Genomic DNA, 17,531 nt, shown 5'->3' on the forward strand with positions numbered 1-17,531 from the left:
CAAAACTAAGGTTGAGCCAAAACAAAGAACAGAAGGCGGAAATAAATCTTCTAAAACAATAAAAAATATACAAAAAGACTAGAAACTAAAGCAGATCTAGAACACAACACCAAAAAATAACTCCAAACAAAAACCAGAAGGCGCTGGGCAGCAAAGTCTGAATCTGCTGGGCAGCAGCAAAAGTTAACGCTGGGCAGCGACGACGAGGAGCGCCGTCTTTAACGGCTGCGCAGCGTAGGAGGCGGAACTTGCAAAAAACGAACCAGGAAACAGAGTCAGAAGCGGGGCGTCGCGGATGCGACCTCGGCAGACGAACCAGAAGCGTAACGTCGCAATCCAGCGACCATGGCGAAACAGAGGCAAGGCGTCGCCGCACGGCGACCCAGGCGAGGCGAGACGGAAGCGTGGCGTCGCAACTTTGCGACCCAGGCGAGACGAACCGGAGGCGAGGCAGATCCTACCAGCTTCTACACCAGGCTCTGTGCGTGCTCGGGTTCATCCCTTGGCCGGTCCATAATGTTATGATATATTTTTCTGGGATGAACCCGGACACAGCACGCACACACAGAGTCAGTTCTTATGAGTGAGTTTTATTGAATAGTTTGGAAGATGGAGGATGAGACCAGAGTCTTTCAACGGACGGAGGTGAAGGGTGTAGAAGCTGGCCGGCAGGAGGAGTGTGGAGAGACTGACCGGGAGGAACTCTGGAGCCGAGCACTGGAGAGCAGGACATCTGAGCAGAGCCGTGGAGCGCAGAGCATCAGAGCCGAGCAGAGCAGTGGCGAGCAGAACGTCAGAGCCGAGCAGAGGCGAGCAGATCATCTGAGCCGAGCAGAGCATCAGAGCCGAGCAGAGGCGAGGCAGAACGTCAGAGTCGAGCAGTGGCGAGCAGATCATCAGAGCCGAGCAGAGGCGAGCAGAGCATCGGAGCCGAGCAGAGCATCAGAGCCGAGCAGAGCCGAGCTGATCATCAGAGCCGAGTAGAGGCGAGCAGAACGTCAGAGCCGAGCAGTGGCGAGCAGATCATCAGAGCCGAGCAGAGGCGAGCAGAACCTCAGAGCCGAGTAGTGGAGCACAGGACGTCCGAGCCGTGCAGTGGAGGGCTGAACGTCCGAGCCGAGCGGTGGAGGTCTGAACGTCTGAGCCGAGCGGTGGAGGTCTGAACGTCTGAGCCGAGCGGTGGAGGTCTGAACGTCTGAGCCGAGCGGTGGAGGTCTGAACGTCTGAGCTGAATACTGGAGGAAACAAAACTGTCGGAAAGTCTATGGGCTGACTGTAACATGACCAGGTGAACGGAGTCTTCAGGCTGACGGGTACGAACGGAGCTGACAAGAAAAACTGGCAGGGACTGAGCGGGAGTGAACGCTATGGACCGGCGACGGGAACAGAAAGAGGTGAGTCTGATAAAGCGGTGGGAACAGGTGGAAGCAGTTGTGGGTTAATTGCAGCCTGCCAGGTGAAACTGATCAGGCTGCGCAGGAACAAGAGAGAGGGAGAGAGGCTCAGCATGCAGCCAATAAGCTGCATCCTGACAATAATATAATATAATATAATATAATATAATTATCACACCATGGCTGGACAGATGAGCGTCTGCATGCTTTGAAACTTTTGGCTTCCATGTGACTTCATGCTGGTCTCTAATTGGTCCATAAAGGTCCGGCTCTCGGCCAATCAGAAGACTTCATCATACCTGTCAGTCAAAGCCACTCGGCTGGCAGCTTAGATGAACGGATGTCCCTCAAACAGAGAATGGTGCAGCGCATGGAGATGATAAAGTCACGTAGCTTTTAATGGAGGAACACAAAGCAGATAAAGCTGCCTGGACCAATCAGAGTCCAAGATGCAGCAGCAGCAGCAGGTAAAGGTGAGTTTGTTGTTTTATCTTCTAGTGACCTCTCAGCACAGCCATTTCTATCACCAGCCACCACTGGTCTGAAGTAATTATAACTTTTCTTCCTTTTATTGCCAATAGCTTGATGGTGGAGCGATCCCCACTGGCTCTCTGGTTTTCTCAGGAACATCTGACTCTGACTTCCAGCGCTCCAGCTTTGCTTGGACTTCTTCTAATTTCCTGTCAAGTCTTTGGTGTCATCTGCTGAATGGGAGTATCATGCCACCACAGCTCAGTCCTGGATGAGGCTCAATCACTTTGAGCTGCTCCTCAGACGGGCTTCTGGGGGTCAGTCATCCAGACGAGACGCCATCAATCATCTCAGGGGCTGATGGAATTAGCAGCAAGGAGGTGGGCACTAATTAGCCGTATCAGCCTCCAGTCATTGTCTGCATAATGTTTCATCATCACCATAATCCCTTTATACAGGATTGGCCATGTGGTGGCGCTCTGCAGCCAACAAGGAAACACTTCTAATAAACCTCAGCCGTTTACTGCCAGCATCACTCAGAATGAAACAAGTTTAACGTCTCTATGTTGATGCATTCAAAAGTAAAACCTTTATCAGGCATGGCCAGGAACTGGAGACTGAAAGATTCAAATATTCTGCTCCTAGTGCGACGTTCAGAGCTAGAACTGATGACAGGCGGCTTTTAAAGTGTCACAGCAACCACTAACAACCCCCAGCTGTTTAAAATCACTTAATGTCTTAACTTAATGTCAGCATTTCACACACAGACAGTCACAAATATGTTAGCAAATAAAACGTGCTATAAAATAACCTCATTGTCCAGAAATTACATTTCCAAAATCTTTCCTATAATTATTGTGAAGATTTGGAGTCTTTCAAAAGCTGAGCTGCACCTGTACATCACTCCCACCTCCAACATGTCCATAATAATAATAATAATAATAATAATAATAATAATAATAATAATAATAATAATAATAATAATAATAATAATAATAATAATAATAAGCTGCATCCTTTGCATGTCATCTGTTCAACCATTGCTGCTTTATTGTTATTGTCTTATTCTATAAATCAGCGCTGTAGTCAGATTGCTCTCTAGCTGCTGAATCAAGCTGCTTCTGCTCTGATGACCAGTTTCTTCAGATAAAAAGGCGAGTCTTCTTTAAAGCTTCTGGTCACGTTCTTTCTCAGCTCCACCAGATTTTTACTTTGTCTGTGCAGCATGGCACCGTCTGTGTGCAGCGTCTTTTCTGCAGCCTAGAAACATGAAGCGTGAGGCCGGCGTGGCCGAGCTCCTCCGGTCTGCTGCAGTGGATGTAAGCGTCGCTCTGAGTGAGGACGACTCTGTGGGGGGTGCGATGTCCACAGCTGGTGGCGGTCAGAGGGACAGCCTGACCTCATCACGCTCATTTCATCTGATTTAAAACACACATTTGTCTCAGAAAGTATAAAATGTGTTTTAGCTTCTGAAACTAAAAGTAGCAGCAGGAACCTGAGTGTCAGTCTGTAATCATTTCATGCAGTTTGGACTTTGGTAAAACAGTTTGATTTTCTCTAGGTAACTTATTTATTTTAGATATTTCAATAAAGAGATTAAAAGCAGCGATAAATAAATATCTAAAAATCCCTAAGGGTGCAGTGTGCTCGCTTTTATTGCCATTGCATTGTATTACATTGAAATGACTGTCGTCATTTCTGCTTTAACTTTCTGTTCTCTCTCTTTTCTCTTCATAGTAGGTACACCTGGTCTGGCGTTCTGTTAACTGTGACATCATCCAGAGAAGACGGCTCACCCGCTACTACCATCTAATGTAGAACAGATTACTAGATCAATGTGTGCTTCTGTGCTTGTTTGTCTCTCTTGTTGTGTCTCTGTTCTGTCTTCTGTAACCCCAGTCGGTCGAGGCAGATGACCGTTCATACTGAGCCCGGTTCTGCCGGAGGTTTTTCCTTCCCGCTAATGGGGAGTTTTTCTTCCCACTGTCGCTTCATGCTTGCTCAGTATGAGGGATTGCAGCAAAGCCATGTACAATGCAGATGACTCTTCCTGTGGCTCTACGGTTCCCCAGGAGTGAATGCTGCTTGTCGGGACTTTGATGCAATCAACTGGTTCCCTTATATAGGAAATGTTTGACCAATCTGTATAATCTGACCCAATCTGTATAATATGATTGAACTTGACTTTGTAAAGTGCCTTGAGATGACATGTTTCATGATTTGGCGCTATATAAATAAAATTGAACTGAATTGAATTAACATTCATATTTCTAGCCTCATAGAAGGGTTGAGCTGAGCAGAGACCGCCGCTTCTCTTCAGAAACAGATCGTAGCCAAGCTCAGTTCAAACCTTCCTATGAAACCTTTGTGACCTGATGGTGTTGCCGTAGGCTCAGATAACAGATTTACAGTCAGAAATGTGCCTGAATATTTAACCAGATTACTGATGTTAAATCATGGCTACCAGTCCTTAACAAATGAGGGAATTCCTGCAGTTTGACAGCAGCTGACTGAGGAGAAATCAGGATCCCTGCAGCAGGAGCAGCCTGCAGGTGAAACCTCCCTGAGGACGCGTGGTGATGAAGCGCTGCACAGCAGACGGGTCTGTTTCATGCGTGTAGAAGTCACGTGTGTAACGGACTAAAGAACAAAGGAGCAACGTTGCTTTTAGCTCCTGGTTGCATCAACAGCAGCAGCAGTGTGAGAATCACCAGTCGCTCCCTCTCACCCTTTCCCTCCCAGTCAGGGAAGAGAGAGAGCAGTGTCCCTCTGCTGCCACTTGTTGCTGCCACGCGTGGATTCATTCTTCTGTGTTTGTTCCCATATTCTCTGCTAAGTATTAAGTTGGATTTCTGGAGTAATCCACCTAATGCCAGTGAATGAAAGCAGTGGAAGCGAAAAGAGAGCTTAACATTCAGCACACAGAGCCCTAATCAGTGGCAGCGCTTGGCACCGTGTGCGGGAAGGGAAAGTGCCAAGAAGCAACCAGCTGGCTGGTGTGCAGCGACAGGGCCGGCATGTTAACTCGTTAGTTTATTAGGCGGAGGAGACGCCGACAGACCAAGGCTTTGGTAATCAGGGCCGGGGAGGCCGGGGGTCGGGTGGCTGTGACGCTGAGGGCAGAGCCCAAAGGGGAGCAGGAGGAATGCTGGCAGCGTCCAGACATCACGGCAAATCCTGTCAGGCGTGAGGAGGAGGAGATCCAGCGTGAAGCTGAGCGGAGGAAGAGGCTGACAGGGAGGGAATGCTGCAGAGATGATCTAATCTACGGAGCGCAGGAAGACCTGGCCGGGTGGGAGGCCCCACAGGAGAAGGCTGACTGAGTGCAGACACCCCCCCCCCCCCCACCACCCTCCTTAATGAGGGATACTTTTCTCCTCGCCTCTCATCTCGCAGCTTCTCCAGGGACCAAACACACCCCTGACCGGTTGCCATGGAAACATCCCTCCAGCCTGTCTCTCCATGTTGCACCGGCAACGCCAGCATCCTCCCGCTCTCTCTCCCGTCCGTCAGCCTCCATCTCGCTCAGAACACAAAGAAAACCTGAAAACCAGAAAACCAGAAAACCAGAAAACCTGCAAACCAGAAAACCAGAAAAACCTCCTGGACTCTGGACGCGTCCCCAACATCATGCTCCAGATTGTCGTTCCCCAGCGTCGCCTGTTTGCCCTCAACTCTGCTCCCCATTATGAAGGGAAGGAGGTCAGGGGCCGCAGCGCTGGGATGGGGGGGCAGAGTCCCCTCAGCTGGACTAGAAGTCATTTATAATTCAGGCAGATTCCACATAGTGGAGGTCAGCAGGAGAGGAATCGGGGCTTTTTGCAGCCGATCATCCACATGAGAGGATGTACTCTCCTCTCTCCCCGCAGCATTTTTTATGTTTTAGCTGAACAAAGCCGTGTTCATCTAGAGCAGGGCCACTTTGACCCACAGCAGAGATTCACACCTCGCATGTATCACCCCCCCCCCCCCCCCCCCCCCCATCATCGTGTCATCCAGACGCACTCCTGGCAGCATCACGTTTTCTCTCCTCCACACCTAACAGATCTCCACATGGAGGCAGAGCCTTCATCTCCAGTCCAGACACGCAGACATCTCCAAACTCATTAAACATCTCCTCACCCCCCCAAAGTGAAAAGTCCGCTGATTAATGAGAGAGCTCCAAACTCCGTGCTTACCTTTTACCTGCTCCTCCTCATGCCCACATCCACCTCCCGCTTCACATGGCACAGTCGGACGCGCACAGCGGCAGGAAGGCGCGCTGAACGCGGCAGGAAGGCGCGCTGAACGCGGCTAAGGACGCAGCTGGCTGTCCCTGCCTCTGTGGCTGTCTTCCATGGGAAACACAAGTCCATTCACAGGAGCGTCTTCTCCTCCTCTGTCTGATTAAAAGCTGCTTCTCTCTCAGGTGAGCAGGCGGCTCGTCCTCTCCGACGGCTCCGGCTTTAAAGATGCGTCGGATCCGCGCAACGTGACAGAGGCGCTGGGAGGAGGAGGAGGAGGAGGAGGAGGACGATGAAGATGCGTCAAGCCAGCAGCTTGACGGGGGCTCTATGAGTCAACCTTCAGAGTAAAAGCTCCAAACTGTTTAGGTTTGAACTTAAATGACAGGAGAAGGTCCAGAATAAAAGCTTTTAACTGGTTTCTGTCTCTAACTCTCTGGGAGGCTGAGGCTGGTTGCGTTATTCCTCTGCAGGCTGTAGGAAGTGCAGATCCTCCCCAGGTCTGTGGATAAATGGCTGTAATGGTTTCTGATGGTGTGAACTCAGAGCCAGGACCCTGCTGAGATGCTGCTGATGGTTCAGCCATGATTGGTCAACCAGCCAGCCGCATTCAGCTCCATGGAGCCACAGGGATGCTGGCTGCTGCTGCTCCCAGCTCCTCTAAAGACTCTTTGACGTCATCACCTCATCTGCATAATGGACCAGCGGCATATTGTTGTAAAGGACGGAGTAGAGAGAGCAAACACAGCAGAAGTGACTTAAATCTGCCTAAACGTGTTTAGAAGAACCGGTGGACTTTGTTCTGTTGGTTCCTGTCTCCTAAAGTTACTACATGATGACATCATGATGATGTCATCAGTAAATGTTTCATGGTCAACCATAAAGTTAGTTCTTAGTAGAACATCAGTCATGCTGGTGAAGATCCTCAGTCATCCAGGTTATGATCAGTCCAGAAAAGGTTACAAATAAAAGAACTGGACTTCTGTCCTGCAGCTGAAGACGTTTCTCTTAGTAAAGTTTTCTTATAATTATGTTATTTGTCTGTGATTTAAGAAGATAAATTAGATGATCTGCCAACAGAATAAGATTTTTGCACTCAAAATAAGAACATTTAATCTCCATCTTCTTATTCCAAGTGTAGTATATCTAATTATCTTATTTTAATTGCAGAAATCTTATTCCACTGGCAGGTCACATTATTTTTCTTCTCTAATCAAGGACAAATATACTCATTTAAAGAAAACTTAACTTATGAGGAGGCAGCAGTGCCGCTTCCACCCTGCAGCCACACTGCAAAAACGGATATAAAAATAAATAAAATGTTCTTAAAAATTAGTGTTTTTGTCCTAGATCTGAGCAGTTAAATAAGCTCATCTGCCAATGGAATGAGTATTTTGACCCCTAAAATAAGATAATTAGACATCCTGCACATGAAATAAGATGATGGAGATGAGTTGTTACTATTTTAAGGAAAAACTCTTATTCCATTGGCAAATCATCTTATGTACCTGCTTAAATCACGGACAAATACACTAATTTTAAGAAAAAATAATTTATTTTTAGTTCGGTTTTTGCAATGCATGCAGCTCCACATAGCCGACACCTTTGCTTCAGGACCGGGGTCACCTGCAGACAGGTGTCAACGTGACATCATCAGCTCACCTGTTGGGTGTGACTCACCTTGGACTGAGGATCCAGCTGTTCTTCACCTTCACTCTTCCACTATCAGGCTTTCCTGTGGTTTCCCCTTAACCGAGTAGCAGCTTCAGACTTCCACTGAGAGGACGTCAGGCCTCGGGGCTCCTGCCTCTGTTTTCAGCCGGGGGTCGATGTTCATCCATCCATCCGTCCATCCGTCCATCCGTCCATCCATCCATCCATTAAATAGGGACCTTTGCTTAGAATGTGTGTTTGATATGCAGTAAAGACACAAACACACACATGCCCATATATATATATATATATATATATATATATATATATATATATATATATATATATATATATATATATATATATGGGCATGTGTTTCCCATTTTAAATGAGGACAGGGCTTCCAGCTCCATGCTGTAAACAATCTGCAGACCTAATGTGAACAAACTAGAGGAGAATGTAGTTTCCAGAAGCCATAGAGGCTGATTGCAGCCTCTGCTGGTGCCTCAGTGCTTCAGGCTATTTATTTACCATCTCAGCCTTTCAGCATTCCTCGTGTTTCTTGCTCTCTGCTCCATCTTTCCAGCAGGCTTGTTATCTCTAGCCGAGTCTTTGTGCTCTTACCTTTTCAGCCTCTGTCTCTGCAGCCTGCATCGGTCCCTCAGGACCTGCCCTGGGCGGCTCTCCCTCACCGCTGAGGAGGCCAGCACCCATCAGCAGAACCGGCCCACCTGTTCAGACCCCTCGCTGCCCCCGCCGCCTCCTTATTACTCCTCATAGAAAAACATAAACAGGTCTCCCACAATTACACCTGAAACTTTTCCAAATCGAAGGTGTGTGTGTGAAAATGTCACATTAGCATTAACTCGTTGGCTTCATAGACTAGCCAAACTAATCAATGCTCCAATCTGCTGCTCTTCAAACAGATGCATCGTTACATGAGAGCAGGACAGAGCTGACATTCTCAGATGAGCTTATCAGGGTTTAAAGATGAGGCCCATATCCAGACCATCCTGCCAAGTTGACGCCTTTATTCATGGAGCAATACCACCCCCCCCCCCCCCCCTCCACTTCATGGCTGCCTGTGCTTGTTAGGAAGACGTTTTTCTCCAGTTTCTAAGGTAATTGCTGGGATTCTGGCAGACATCAGTAGCTCAGTGTGTAGAAACAGAGAGGCCAGCCTGAGGCATGCTTCTGCCCCCCCCCCCTTTCCCCCCGCCTCATTTCTTCCCTCTGCTCTGCATGACTTTTAATCTGTATTCATCTATTATCCATTGTCACCCTTTGCCCTGTTACTTATGAGCGCGGCGCTCCTTCTTACTCTAATCCTGGGCGACACGCTCTCACCTGTAACCGAGTCACAGGAGACTGCGACCCACATGTTGCATAAAAATGTGAGACGTGGAGCAGCGTTTGTCTCAGGACACGATGTTCTGACGACACAGCGAGGCAGCGGGGGGGGGAAACCGCGTGTAGATCTGTGCTAACACTGATAAAATGATGAGGTTTGGATGGTTTTGACAGCTGAGTTTTATTGACACTGATTCAGTAGAACAATTTAGAAAAGATGCAGGCATGCAAAACTTACTTTTATCTCAATGTTTCCTCTTTTCTTCAGCTTTTACTGCTGCTGGGCTTCCTGTTGTGGACATAATCATATCTCTGTGCAGTTATCTTTAACTATTCAATGAACCGCTGTTAGTAATGAGCTAGAAACAGCTGGAATAAGCAGTTTAATTGTTAACAGAGAAGCCAGTTTGATGTCTGCAGAGCAACAAAATGAACGTCTCTCACAGTACAACCCAATAACAAAGACTCAGTTTGCTTCTTACTATCTGGGTTTTCAAATACCGTGCCAGCAGCCCCGCATGGTGGAGGCTGTGGGGCTGTACGATTACAGTTATGATATTAAGTCAAAACCTTGTTGACCAAGGCCAACAGCATCAGTTCAGTTATTTATTTATCTATTTATTTTTATTAACAGTGTCCTGTCTGGCAATGTGGCATTAAGAATTATTGTCTTAATGCTAAAAATAAGTTTTACTTTCACCAGTGGAGCCTTACTGCTTTCACCATAGAGCTCTGCTTGATTTACACACGCAAGAAGCTTTATTATAATTTATTCTGGGAATATTTCATGTTCAATGGACACAGAAACAGGTAGAAGAGGAAAAAAGGAGAGAAAGAGACAAAATGCTAAAAGGGAGAAAAGGAGAAAGAGGAGAGGAAAGGGAGAGAGTGATATAACATCCTCTGAGTCTGCTTCTACACCTGCAGAGAGAGATATAAAGAACAGCAGAACCAGCTGATAAAGTATTACAGGAACACCTTGATACCATCACTGAAGAATATACAGGATTAATAAATATAACATATAGAAAGTGACAGCTGAAGGTAATAACAGGGGTTTATGGACAGAAGTGAGTCTGTAGTACCTGGATCCACCTGTAGGTGTTGGTGAGAGTGAACTTGGAGGTTTATCCATGAGGAAATATTTTCACATCTGTTCAGTTCTGTCTAAATGGCCCAAAGACTGAAGAGTTGTGGACTATAATCAAAACCGTCATCAATTAGGAGATGCACGATCCATTAGCATCAGCATCAAGTATCAGTTCTAGTCTGATAAGTAATAATATTAATATATTAATAACTGAATGTACGTATTTCTGAGGGTACGGTAGAGATGTCAGCCATGTAGCTTCTGTTGGTTTACGTGACGGTGAAACAGCGCAGACTGAGCGATCTTTAACTAAAGTAAGTAAGAGTAAGATAAGCTTTATTGATCTCACAGTGGAGAAATTCACTTGTCCCATCGGCTCAATAGTCAAAAGTCAGAAGAAGGTGTCAAAGTAGGTAAGTAGAATCAGTTAGATACAGTTATACAGCTATATACAATATACAATTCTGTACACTCCTATGTATAAATATGTTATTGCACATATGTTATTATACAGTTTATACAGGATTATTGCACAGGCTTAATGCACGGATTGTAGCACCTTGTTTAAATAGCTTATTGCACATAAGTTATTACAGTTATTGTTGCAGCTATGGTGCGTGGTTGCAGTCGTTACTCTAATAGTTACACTTATAAAGCTATGATCAGGTAGCAGCAGGAATGAGTGACCTTTATAACATAATAATATAACACCATAATAATAATAATAATAATAATAATAATAATAATAATAATAAACACAGCACATTATTGCACGTAGTTACTGCAAAACACTTGTTACAGTAATTGTAACTGTTATACAGTTATATGTATAGTCCAGAGATTAAATTTACATGAGTTGCATATTATTGTACATTAGTTATTGCATATTACTAATAACGGTTATGGTCACAGTTACAGTGCAGCATTGTATAATCTGGTTGCAGCAGGGATGAATGACCTGCGGTAGCGCTCCTTTTTACAGACAGGGTGTTTTAGTCTGGCACTAAAGGAGCTGCTAAGCTGCTAAAGCAGAGCAAGTCAGTGGTTGTGTATATATATATATATATATATATATATATATATATATATATATATATATATATATATATATAGATAGATATATAGATAGATAGATAGATAGATATAGATAGATAGATAGATAGATAGATAGATAGATAGATAGATAGATAGATAGATAGATAGATAGATAGATAGATAGATAGATAGATAGAGTTTGGATGAATAACCATCCCACGGTGCAAAAAGGACTAATGTCCATTGTCCTCCTGTCCATCTGTGAGGAGCTCCATACAAAGTTGGTACCTGACTTATCCAGCCATGCATTGGATCAAACAAATCATTTTTTACATTTTAATTTTAAGCACCTGCTTTTCACATCCTGGACCGGTTGTTAGGATCACGGTGATTCTCAGCTTGGTTCTGAAGCAGCAGAGCTTTCACTAACGACTTTTGTCAATCACCGTCGGCTTTTCTTCCTCCGGGCTTCCAGGGAAAAGTCGATGAAATCAAAGAATAAAATGAATGTGAACAACCATATGTGGCATCCACTGTGGCTCACCCAAGGTCTTCTGGGAAATACAAGAGTCAACAACTGGATGAGCAACGTCAAAATAAAATGAAGTCAGGAAAAGGAAAACAGGAAGAAGTGACGCTGAGCATGATGCATCTTTAGTGAGAGAAAAACAAGCTTGTGTCTGGTATGGAAAGGAGAGAGTGTCGCTGTGGGAAGGCTGGCAGGAATATTGATTCATTCCCCTGTCTTCATTAGCATGTACCTGTGAGGGAAACGTCTCCATGGGGTTCTGACTAGACAAGTCGACCCACCGTTTCCCTCCCTGCGGTGAAGGACTGGACTGCCAGTCCCCTCCTGCGCCGCCTGACATGTTGGACTGAGAGCGGGACCAAAATAGAAGCAGGGAAGACCAAAGAGACACACTCTCTGTTCTGGCATCTATGGCAACCGAGCTGAGGAAGAACATGAAGGGGAACCTAAAAATGCTGTGACTGCTGCTGATGATCCAAATGCCGCGTAGAGTACAGTTATGATTAAAAAAAATCCCATCCTCCACCAGTTCTGAGGCGCAGATGAATTTTAAAGCCATATTTATTTACCCCATTGTACTTGATGTGTCCTGTTTAAAGTGGTAAGACCCAGCGAGGACATGCAAACGCCACGGAGAACAACCTACCAGTCTGAATGTGGCAGAGTGCGGCAAAAATGTTATTTTTCTGATAAAATGTAACCAGAGGAAGAACAGGTGATAGAACACACGTAGAATAAACAGTCATATGAAGTGATTTAACAGGAGAATCCAGCAAAGAACCAGATGAGCATTTATCCTGAGGGACAAGTGGAGAATGACCCAGAATCCAGGTGAGTTAATCAGGAGGTAATGTGAAGCAGCTGGTCCAGAGAGAGCAGAGAGACTGAGGAAGAGAGACTAATTGACACAAACGGAGTCGAACAAAAAAACTCAGATATTATCAAACCAAAATCTAATCAAATTATATCTAATGTACAAAGGACAGAATAATAAAATAATTAACCAAACACAAAGGAACCAACGAGGGAACGCTAAACAACAGCAGTGATAAATTAAATCTAACAACACATGGAATGGCTTCGCCTGAGAAGATGTGGAGCTGCAAACCAAAACTATGGATCTGCAGCCTAAACACTAATTCTGCTGCATTGGTACTGAATATAAAACAACGCTCCATGGTGAGTTATCAGTTTGAGTTGCTATTAACAGAAAGCCTGGATGCTGGGCTAACGAACATAAACTACCGGTGTGGGAGCTGAACTACGGCCACATAATGATCATACACGGCGAGTCGGGTCATAATTCTGGGCTGCAGAGACCTGCATGAGCATCATCAGCTGGTAGAGAAGAGATTTACCTCACACAGACCCAGCAGGAGCTGAAACCCTGAATTACCTTTCATTTTATCCCACAAATAGAAACAAATCAATCAAATCTATACCTGCCTTAGCTGCTCTTTAGTAGGTACTAGCAATTAGCGCAGCAATGAAGTGTTTTTTTCCCCAACCTACATTATTAACATAATTAGAGCCTCCCAGAGACAGAAGTAGTGAATAATTTACATTTAATCTAGTGAACAGTTGTTATTGATCTGAACTGAGAGCTCATCAGAACATCAGTGCTTGTTTAAAGGGCTAATTAGATCTGCTATGGAGGCTGATTTCTCTAAGAATAATTATGGAAAAACTCCAAACTTTATATTAAAAGGAGTAAATCACAAACATGTGTTACAGCTGCTCTTGTTCAGAAGTCTGCGTCTCTAAAAAACGGTAAATCTCCTTTTTGTTATGCTGGGTGACGCAGACTATGATCTGCACAGCAATAGGATGTAAGTTAAGGATGTAAATAGTTTATTTAAAAAGTGGAGTTTGTTTGATAAAATTTATTATGGAACTCAGACCATGCAGTGACCCAAACTGTACCGGTTCTACTGGACTATCAGCAGTTAGAGCAACAAGAGGGACTGGAAGGTTCAGACAGTTAATGAAAGTTAAAGGGAACGCATCAAGCTTTTAAATCCTTCTTTTTTCACACAGAAATCACTCAGTTGTGGTCTGACTAAAGTGGAACGGCAGCGCTTTGGTCTGAGTTCCTCCTTATTGTTCCTCACAGCACCTCCTTTGCCCCGTTCTGAGTTATTTCTGAGAGCGACTCGTTTTGGTGCCGTCTCTTTAAATCTGCAGGAGGCCCTTCCACCCAGGTCACTCCAGCCTGTTCGGCCATTTTTGTAGTCTTCTGGGGATGGTGTGATGAACAGTGCGGGTTAATAATACACCCAACAACCAAACATTTTCACTGGCTTGTAGTCCAGCAACTTCTGACTACAGAATCACTCCAGGAAATAAAAATGGCGGATTCAGGAAACTGGTAAGCTGGAAGTCCATGACCTTATTCAGCAGCTCTGCAGCAAAAACCTGGGATGCAATTATTCAAACAACGTGATAGAAAACAGAGAAAACTGAACGGCTTGAAAAATATGACCCAAACAGAAGAATAATATATCTCTGCTGCTCCTGGAGAGACATTTCTATTTTCTGCACTGCTAGAGACTCCAAGTACAGAACAAAATGTATTTAAGCACTAAAAAAGTGGATTTTGCTGGATGTGTCCTCTGCAAAGTTAGTTTCAGTGAGTTAAGCCTCACAGTTTGTCCCTTTAGGATACCTGTCCTGATTCTTCTTCTTCTTCTTTATGGTTTTTTCTGGTGGTAACCTGTCCTGATTGAGTTTGGTCGCTGTGTTTGGACGGGGTCAGGCAGGTGTTCAGGTGTTCAGGGTGGAGCCTCACCTGCTGCTGCTGCACACCTGCTGCTGCTGCTGCACACCTGCTGCTGCTGCTGCACACCTGCTGCTGCTGCTGCACACCTGCTGCTGCTGCTGCACACCTGCTGCTGCTGCTGCTGCACACCTGCTGCTGCTGCTGCACACCTGCTGCTGCTGCTGCTGCACACCTGCTGTCCATCAGGCCTCCTCATGAGCAGCCCAGTCATCGCCAGGCTGTCTCACCAACGCAGGTACCAGGTGCAGACACATCATATCTGATTCTTCTTCACTGGACAAAAAGCCAACTGTCCATCTGTAATAGAGCGTCTCTGCAGCGACTCGTTAAGGACATGCCTTGCTTCTGGGTTCCACTCCTGAGTCACACAGCTCCCTCAAGCCGTGGCAGTCCAAGCAGATAAAGGTAAACATCTAAAGACTGAAAGTAAAAATAAGAGAGTTTATAATAATGTCAGATTTAGAGCATAAGAAAAAATACTGAACAATTACTGCAGTAATACTAATTAAAATTAAATTATGTTTTAAGAAATGTCCCATACCTGTGAGAATGGATAGGCAATCTGATATAACTAAACTTTTAGAATAAAGTGTGGATTTTATTTCTTCTCTCAGATTCTTATCCTGAACTGATTTAATGTCTATTTATTCTCTGGAAATGGATTTTAGCAGACATAATTCTTAAACATGCTTTTTGCAGCATGAATACTTTTGTTTTTGGTGCTTTTAAAATCTTTTGTTCCCCAGGCTTTCCTCAAGGAGCCAGAATAAGGTTCTGCATTTCAAATGAGGTCTAAACTGTTGCAGTTCAGGAATAATTAAAACAAAAATTCAATTAAGGAGAAATCTTTTAGCGATTCCTTTGCTTAATTGGTCCTTTTAGTCTGAGAAGCTGTAAGTTTGTGAAGCTCCTAGTTGATCCCAGCGGGTTGTGGTTGACCTCCAAGGACCGGCAGAGAGGAACGTCAGGCTCAGCGGCGGTGACTGTGACAGAACACAGAAAAAGGCCATTTACTCCTTACTTTAAGGCTTTTTTCTCAGCCCAGGAACGTATTTTAACGTTTTATTTCACTTACACTCTGCTTTGTTCCACTTTCCACTCTCACTTCTCCTTCACGCTGCAGAATCAGAGTAGACGGGGAGGGTAAACTAAGTTTAACCTCCGGTTCCTGCAGTGAAAATGGAGAAGCTTGAGGAGAAAAACCTCCACAGGTTCTCCATCATGGAGTTAATTTAGGCTATATTTAGATTTTATACTTCTTCTGTTTCTGGCTGAATAAATTGTGTGGATTTCTTGTCAGTTTTAACTTCATCCTGCTATTATGACCAATCATGACACTTTAGATCACAGACCATAAAACACAAAGATGGATCAAAGACATTAATTAGAAAACAGGGGAAAAGCTCTAAGTACCCAGTTGGACATGATGCTTTGAACTATTTGGACAGATCCAGCTGTGGTTGATGCAATAAATTGGTGTTCAAGCTTAAAAATTGTTTGTCTAATATTAAAGCTGTTGAAAAGAAGAACCCACACATGAACAGGGAGAACATGCAGAGTCCACTGAGAACGGGCTGAGCTGGGACTAGAGCCAAGCAAGTTGTGATTTCTGTTAAATTCTGCATTAGAAATGATTACATAACAAAAAAGAGGAACTTCTCCTGCTGTCTAATAAGACGTTTATGAACCACTACATTCAAGGCAAGTTTATTTATAAAGCACTTTTCAGTAACAAGTGCTGCACATGAAAAAACCAGAGGAAAGAAAACATTAAAGATGAAAGTAGCAGCAGATCCAGAATCAGACAATTTGGACTCAAACTCCAACAATAACATTTAAAGTTAATCCTAAACAAATGTGCTTTTAATCTTGATTTAAAGGAACTCAGGCTTTCAGCACTTTTACAGTTTTCTGGGAGTTTGTTCCAGAGGGAAGGAAGGACTTCAGAACTGGGTCCATGTTCTCTACGTTCTTAGTCTTAGTGGAAGGACTTCAGAACCGGGTCCATGTTCTCTACGTTCTTAGTCTTAGTGAGGACTTCAGAACCGGGTCTATGTTCTCTACGTTCTTAGTCTTAGTGAGGACTTCAGAACTGGGTCTATGTTCTCTACGTTCTTAGTCTTAGTGAGGACTTCAGAACCGGGTCCATGTTCTCTACGTTCTTAGTCTTAGTGGAAGGACTTCAGAACCGGGTCCATGTTCTCTACGTTCTTAGTCTTAGTGGAAGGACTTCAGAACCGGGTCCATGTTCTCTACGTTCTTAGTCTTAGTGGAAGGACTTCAGAACCGGGTCCATGTTCTCTACGTTCTTAGTCTTAGTGGAAGGACTTCAGAACCGGGTCCATGTTCTCTACATTCTTAGTCTTAGTGAGGACGCGGGCAGCAGGTTCTGGATTAAAACAAGTGAGAACCTGGACAGGTTAAACAGAATAATCCACCTTTCATCTTTCACCCAGCAGAACCAGGTGAAGCGGCTGGCCAGGCTGCTCCTGCAGCTCTCCATGAGGAGCTGGGTAACTTAACGAGGCTGTAGGTCCCTTCTCTGCAGAAGCTGCTGGCGGAGCCTCAGGTCTCAAACATCTGGCTTACATCAGCGCTGTCACCTGGACTCTCAGAGACGAGGTGCAGAGAAGCAGAAGAGCAGCAGAAGGTGCAGCATTTGGTCTTCATCAGGCCGCGCTGCCACCCAGCCAGCACCGGGAAAAGTGCCGTGTCATGATTCAGAAGTCAGACCCGGAGTGTTCTCTCGGTTCCAAACGGCTGACGCTGCACACATTCCCAGGAAAATGAAGTCACGCCTCGGCATTTGTCACAAAGGCTCAAAGTGAGGCGGTTACATAAACCTCCCGCTGATCCAGTGGTCCTGTGCTGAGATCAGGGACGCCTGCTCGCTCTCCTGTGATCTCATGAAACACAGCGGCGTTGCGTAAGGCCTCAGATGTTAGCTTGTGTGACAAGTGGCCCTTAAACAGGCGGCGGCCCCTGCAGCGGATCATGTGATCATGTG

The 17,531-nt window shown here is 45.1% G+C and overlaps 1 protein-coding gene across 1 annotated transcript in view; it reads right to left on the bottom strand.

Annotated features, from left to right (window-relative positions):
* Window positions 1-6,399, bottom strand: part of lingo2b (leucine rich repeat and Ig domain containing 2b) — a 47,399-nt gene extending 41,000 nt beyond the window's left edge. The window contains exon 1 of the mRNA XM_021308368.2: window positions 6,044-6,399. The gene's annotated coding sequence lies outside the window, so the exon portion shown is untranslated. The remainder of the gene's footprint in view (window positions 1-6,043) is intronic.
* Between the last annotated feature and the right edge of the window lie 11,132 nt (window positions 6,400-17,531).

This window comes from Fundulus heteroclitus, chromosome 19, assembly GCF_011125445.2.
Source record: "Fundulus heteroclitus isolate FHET01 chromosome 19, MU-UCD_Fhet_4.1, whole genome shotgun sequence".
NCBI classification, from domain to species: domain Eukaryota; kingdom Metazoa; phylum Chordata; class Actinopteri; order Cyprinodontiformes; family Fundulidae; genus Fundulus; species Fundulus heteroclitus.